We start from the raw sequence: 7,271 nt of genomic DNA, 5'->3' as shown, positions 1-7,271 counted from the left end.
AAATCTTAGGAGTCATAGAGTTGTACAGCACAGAAACAGGCCCTTTGGCCCACCTCATCCACGCTGAACAAGTTGCCTTCCTGAGCAAGTCCCATTTGCCTGCGTTTGGCCCAAATCCCTCTGAACCTTTCCTATCCATGGACCTGTCCGACTGTTGTTTAAACTGTGTTATTGTACCTGCCTCAACCATTTCCCTTGGCAGCTAATTCTATACATGGACCACCCCCTATGTGGAAAAAGTTGCCCCTCGGGTTCTGATTAAATTTTTTCCCCTCTCACCTTAAACCAATGATCTCTAGTTCTCGATTCCCCAACCCTCGGATAAAGGGTGAATGCAGTCTGTGCCCCTCATGATTTTATATATCTCTATAGCACTACCCCCTAAACTACTCAACCACCTCCACCGATCTGCAGCTTCCCCATTGACCTCAGCCACCTCTCTATCCACAGAACTGGAGGTGTCATCCTCAACCCCACTGAAGTATCCAAGAAATCACTGTGGAAAATGTAAAGTAATAAAGCCTTTCAGTACCTCTAACAAGAGGATTTGACATCACACAATAAACGAGAGCACCAGGCGGTATATTTTGACTGCTCCTTGGTTTTTCTTTTAGAACACACTTTTTTTTGGAGCAGGTTCCTGTTTTTAAACGCATCCTGCCCCCTCTCGCTCCAGTTCTGCTTTTCTCCCCACTGCACTCCACTGAGGTGGTCAACATACAACCACCTACATACCCTGCTCTTCACAAAACCCATCACATCCCTACTTAACAGTTTATCCATTTTCCTTTGGTAACTTACCACCCAGCTTCCATTGCCTTTTCAGGCAGTGCATTCAAGATCACAAGACTGGACACAATATTCTCATATTCCACCCCCCACCACCCCAACCATCTAAAACAAGGCAAGTTATCAAATCACTTGACATCAGAAAAGGCTTAATTTACTATATGTATGTACAAATAGGTGGCGGCCACTCAAACTAGCTCCATTATTTAATGAGAACATGGCTAACCTAATCATCTCAACTTTACATTCCTGCCTACTCATGGTAACTTTTCACTCTTGTTTATTCAAGAATCTACCTTTGCCATAAAAAAAATTCAGCCCCTTCTTCCAGCACACTTTAGGGGAAAAAGTTGTGAAGACCAACAGTCATCAAAAATTTTCACCTCATCTGTCTTAAATTTTCAAACAATTGCTCCCTAATTCTAGGTTCACCCATGAGAAAATACCCTCTCCACATCCACCCTGCAGAAAAATTCAGTACCTAATGTTTCAAATCACCTCACTATTCTGACCTCCAGCACATACAAGTTTAGGCATACAAACCTAGCCCATCTAATCTTTCCCTAAGCACAACCCACTCATTCCTCAGGTAACCCTTCTCCAAATTGCTGCCAATATATCACCCCTTTCAATACTGTACACAGTATTCCTCATGTGGCCTTATTAGTACCCTATATAACTAAAGCACAAGCTCTCTACTTTAGCATTTGATTCTCCTAACAGCCTTCCTAATTTGCTGTACTTGGATTCTGAAAATCATGTACTAGGACAATCTGATCTCCGTGTCTCAGTGCTCTGCCTTCTCTCCCAACTTTGATGTTTTTTTTATCCTGCCATAAAGGGACATTTGCATTTTCCCCATATGATACTCCATTTACCTACTGTATTAATGCTATGCATATAAAATTTAGAATATCTCTACTTAACCGATTAGAGAGAAAAAACCTAACCTTTTCAAATCTCTTCACAAAACCAAGTTCAACATCCCTTTTGTTCTTATTAATCACTCATTTGAGGCTTTGGGATTTACCCTGTGCAGTACCTAAAATTGGATAATCTTCCAGCAGAGACCTAACTTGATAAATTAGCCAAACTACCCTGTTTTGGTACTCTGCATGAAATGTTTTTGAAAGCTTAATCAACTTGCCCTATCATCTCAGAAGATCTGAGTATGCAAATTCTCAGTACTCTGTTCCTACATCTATTTAAATGCATTCAAAAGGTATTGCATGCATTCAGATCCTTAGAACAAAAACAGCCTTCAGAGAATTCTAACCAACAGACTACTTGCTGTCATTTACACAATTCTTGATTGAAGTGTGAACTCCAAAGCAGAAAGATGTTCTTAATGCATTGAATGACTTGGCCTGCTTTTTTTTCCCTCCTATGTGCCTCTTTCCCCATGCTCTTGTCACATCAAGTACAGATTAATTAATGCTGACTGATGAATCAGCAGCTTCATTAACATTATATCATGTAACGAAGATACACAAGAGATTCTGTAGATGCTGGAATCTGGAGCAACACACATAAAATTCTGGAGGAACTCAGCAGGTCAGGCAGCAACTCCGAAGGGAAATAAACAGTCGCCGTTTCAGGTCAAGACCCTTCATCAGGACTGGAAAGGAAGAGGGTAAGAAGCCAGAATGGGGGGGGGGGGGGAAAAAAGAGCACAGGCTGGCAGGTGAAAGGTGAGTCCAGGTGAGGGGAGTGAGAGGAGATGAAAGGAAGTGATGCAAGCAGCTGAGAGGTGACAAGTAGGCATCTCCCTCTCCTTATTCCATGGTTACTGCCCTCTCCTACTGGATTCCTCCTTCAGCCCTTTGCCTTTTCTAGCTATCACCACTCAGCTTCTTGCATCACTCCCTTTCAACCCCCTCCTCCCCCACCCACTTACCTTCCCCCTCACTGGGACTCACCTTATCACCTGCCAATTTGTGCTCCTCCCTCCTCACCTAACCTTATTCTGGCTTCTGCCCTCTTCCTTTCCAGTCCTGACGAAGGGTCTCAATCTGTAACGCTGAACATCCATTTCCCTCTATGGATGCTGCCTGACCTGCTGATCTCATGCAGCAATTTTTTTTGCTCCAGATTCCAGCATCCGCAGTCCCTTGTGACCCCAGAGGCTGCAGTGCAAAAATTTATTTCTCTACCCAATAGAGCCACTTATTTCAGTTAAATCTGGTATAAAATACTTTTACGTAACTATGTAAATCTGGAATCAAAATTACAATTCAACAGGCAATCTTGAAATTAATTCAGCTACATTAATGTTTTAGACCCCGTGCAAATCAATTGTTCAACAGAAGTATGACAAGCCAAAAGCATTTAGTATGAAGCATTATATACTCGCACAGTAAATGTGTATGCATATTTAAACTACCAGCATTTAGCAACTTAGGAGCTAAAGCATTTCACAGAAAAACCCACTTAGCTTCCCTCTTATTGTATCAAGAATAGAAAATTCAAACATTGAGATTACATATTAAATGGCACATTTCCTTGGAGGTCAGTAAAACAAGATACAATCACGAGTTTACATTTTATTTTGTAACTATAATACATTATGGCACAGTACTACAACAGACCAATGTTCAGGATCTTTCACAGCCAGCATCCAAGACGTCTATATAAATTGTTGATCTTAGTGGAACAATTATAAGCAGAAATGTCCAGAGTCCATTTGCCATGCAAGATTCAACAAAGCCTGATCAGTACTGCACCATCAGCAGTAGTTCACCTGGACCTCTGCCTCATCTTTCGTCTTTTGCGCTTCAGTCTGCAAAAGGATCAGGAACATTAGTTGGTGAGTTAACTTAAAGACAAAATTTGAAGAAGGATTAAGAACAGGCAGCAATATGCAGTGGACCATTGCTGAACCAAACACCACAACTTAAGTTGTAGTTGATCAAGTCAAACTTCTCCAGCCTCTGGCATGACTGAACACAGCAAACCAAATCAGCGAAGAGTATGCACTGTTTGAGGAATTCTAGCTGTCTTTGCAAACTTAAATGTCAGATAAAAGGCAAGACTTTGGTGGAGAGAAAGGAAATTAAAGATTGGAAATAGTCAGCAGGGTTCCTAGAATTTGTGGAGAAAATACATTATTGCAAACTTCCAATATCTACTACACATTGACAGAGAAAAGGAACTGGAATCAAAGCAAACTGAGAATTGCAGGGTTAGGCCATTGACAGCAAACCTGCAATCCCAAGACATTTGAACATTTCAATTTACCCCAAATTAACCAGGAAGAAAATGCTATCTATTATCTATACATACAATGACATGAAGTTATGATTCAGCCCATGCTGGTTCACCGGGAACAATCCTATTAGCCCCATGCCCTCTCTCCTTATTTCCCTGAACCCGTGCAACTTAATCTCCCCCATACATGCCCATCAACTCTGATTTGATTCATTTTGCCATCAAGCCACACAAATGGGGTAATTCAGAGCAGCCAATTAACCTACCATATGAAATGAAAATCTAAAACTGCAGATATGAAGTAAAGGCAGAAAATGTTGGAAACACTCAGGTCAGGCAACATCCGTGGAACAAGAAACAGTTAATACCCCTGGTCCAAGCCTCTATACCAGAACCTGGCCAGGTAACACATCAAGGGCTCCTCTTTCCAGATGCTATCTTGTGTGCAGAATGCTTCCAGCATTTCTACTTTGTTTTCATTTCAACCCACAACTAGCAGGCACTGTAGTGTAGTGGTTAGCGTACACTTTACAGCACCAGTGATCCGGGTTCAAATCTGGCCACTGTCTGTAAGGAGTTTGTACATTCTCCCCGTGTCTGTGTGCATTTCCCCCGGTTTCCTCCACATTCCAAGGATGTACAGATTAGGAAGTTGTGGGCATGCTATGTTGGCACCAGAAGTATGGTGACATTTACGAGCTGCCCCCAGAACAAAAAGATGGGTTTCACTGTGTTTTGATGTACATATGACTAATTAAGATCTTAAAAAAGCAAAATCTGGGAATCTAGAGGGATATAAGACAGACACCAGAATCAAACATGGCCTGGCTAATCAATACCTGAATTCCACATTCCTCAATATCCTTGACAAACCCACACATCACATTTGAAGCTTCCAATTAATTGGGCTGTAGGAACCATTTGGGGGCAGTGCTACAACCTCATATCCCCCAAAGAACTGCTTGATCTATTTTCCGGAGGAAATATCGATGTACATGAATTCCTTTGGCAATGGTTTACTTTATAATCACATAGGCCTATTCAAAGGTCAAAATCTACACCTTCTGGGAAATCTGGGCTGCACATGTTCCACTCTCAATACCCATGAACTTCATGGTGTATAATCTTATTGTATTACATATCAAAAGGGTATTTAAAAAACAGGTCTTTAGTGCACCAAAAGATAACATTTGTGGCCATCCAAACTTTTGCCCCTTTAGCCACAAATGAACATTCCAGACAAAATTGCCCACAGTTAACAGAAATTCCCGTACTTCAATTTCACATCACATACCTGCGCATACGCTTCTTCCGCCACTGAAAAACAGAAAATGTCATAGGTTAAAAATACAATAAACAGGGAAACAATTGTAAAACAACAGTTCATAGTCATAGAACTATGCAGCAAGAAACAGGCCCTTTCAGCCCAACTCTTTCATACTGACCAAGATGCCTAACCAAGCTAGTCCCATTTGCCTGCCTCTAAATCCTCCCTATCCATCTAACTGTCCAAATGCCTTTCAAATGTCATAATTGTATGTGCCTACCACTTCCTCTAGCAGCTTGTTCCATAGACTCATCACCCTCTGTGATAATTATCAGAGAACAGTACAGCACAATACAGGCCCTTCAGGCCACAATGTTGTGCTGACCTTTAAACTTCACTTAAGACTATCTAACCCCTTCCTCCCACATATCCCACTATTTCAATTTCCTCCATATGCTTATCTAGCAATCTCTTGAATTTGACCAATGTATCTGCCTCCACCACCACCTAAGGCAGCGCATTCCATGCCCCAACCACTTTCTGGGTAAAAAAAATTTTCTTCTGATATCTCCCTTGAACTTCCCACCCATTATTTTAACGCCAAAGAAACCAAGGGAAAAAAAAAGTGCTTTTGGCCCCTAATTTGGGCAAGTACAAAAATAATCACGTTTTGCAGCAATATAGCTGCAGCGGGGGGGGGGGGGGGGGTGGGGGGGGAGGAGAGAGGAGAAATGGGGGTTATCTCAAAGGTCACAATACATGCTTTGTCAGCGTGATTTTATCTAACTACTAATAGGTCAGAAGAAACATGTATTTTGCCGATGTTAGCCTCCAGATACCACTGGTTGCCCCCAAGCACACCACATGCATGCCAGAACAGGGGCAGCGGGCACTCACAAAAGGCAATCAACGAGTCTAAGAGCAGCAACCAGCAGTCACCATGAGCTGACCAACCACCGGGCTGTCCGCATAAACTTCACCAGCCCATCCAACAATCCGCAGGGCAGACAAACCATCTGCAGGAGGAACTCGGAGCAACACACACACACACACAATGCTGAAGAAACACGGCAGTACAGGCAGCATCTATGGAGGGAAATGAAGAGTCCACGTTTCGAGTCCAGACGCTCCAACGTCTGCAGGAGGGACTCAGCGGGTCGAGCAGCATCTTCGGGGGCGGAGAGGAATTGCCCAGACCCTGCACCCGGACTCACCGGTCCCCGCTCCTGCCCATCACTCCCACCCCCAGGCTCAGGCCCAGCATACAGGCTGCTCAACAATAACGTTTTAAATCGCCATCGCTTCTTACCTTGGCTCGCATATCGACAGGGACCTGCAAGAGAAAGGGCAGAGCGGGATTAGCGAGGTCGGATGGCTGGACTAAAGGGCCGATGCGAGTCGGATTGCGCCGGGCACGGAGCCGCCCCGCCACCGCTCACCTGACAACCCCAGCACCGAAAGGAGGAAGTCGCCGCTGCGCACCCGGATATACCCGCCCGGCGCACGCGCACCGCCGCAGCCCCGCCCCTGCGCCGTGCGCGCTCCCCCCACACTCCCGGGAGAGATGCAAGGGGGGTGCGCGCACGTCCTGCACCTCCTAAATGAAAATAAACTGCAGCTGCTGGGAATCTGAATACTACAAGCACACATACACAGAGAAAAATAACGCTACAGACAGTCAGCATCATCTTTAGCGTGTGAAGTTGAACTCCTGATCTCTTAATCTACCTCATCATGGCCCTTGCACGTTGTCTACATGCACTGCACTTTCTCTTTAACTGTAACTTTGTGTTCTGTATTCTGTTTGTTTTCCTTTTGTACTACTTCAAATGTGCTGATGTATGGAAATGATCTGTCTGGATGGCACACAAACAGAAGATGTTCAGTGCATCTCAGTACACTTGATAATAATACACCAATTAAAAAACTGAACATTTCAGGTAGGAGACACTTCAGCTCTGTGCCCAGACCCTGAGAGGGAGCTGGTGCACATCTCTAACTGTACCCA

At 43.8% G+C, this 7,271-nt stretch overlaps 1 long non-coding RNA gene across 1 annotated transcript; it reads right to left on the bottom strand.

The window, feature by feature from the left end:
* Positions 1 to 3,319: 3,319 nt before the first annotated feature.
* Positions 3,320 to 6,717, bottom strand: LOC127572730 (uncharacterized). Its single transcript, XR_007956667.1, has 3 exons — positions 6,573 to 6,717; positions 5,291 to 5,313; positions 3,320 to 3,568 (listed from the first exon to the last, which is right to left on the bottom strand). It is a non-coding gene; the product is annotated as an uncharacterized LOC127572730 (long non-coding RNA).
* Between the last annotated feature and the right edge of the window lie 554 nt (positions 6,718 to 7,271).

The sequence above is a fragment of the Pristis pectinata genome, chromosome 1 (assembly GCF_009764475.1).
Source record: "Pristis pectinata isolate sPriPec2 chromosome 1, sPriPec2.1.pri, whole genome shotgun sequence".
In the NCBI taxonomy this organism is placed as follows: Eukaryota; Metazoa; Chordata; class Chondrichthyes; order Rhinopristiformes; family Pristidae; genus Pristis; species Pristis pectinata.
Note: the sequence above shows the minus strand (reverse complement) of the source record. Positions and strands in the feature narration are given on the sequence as shown.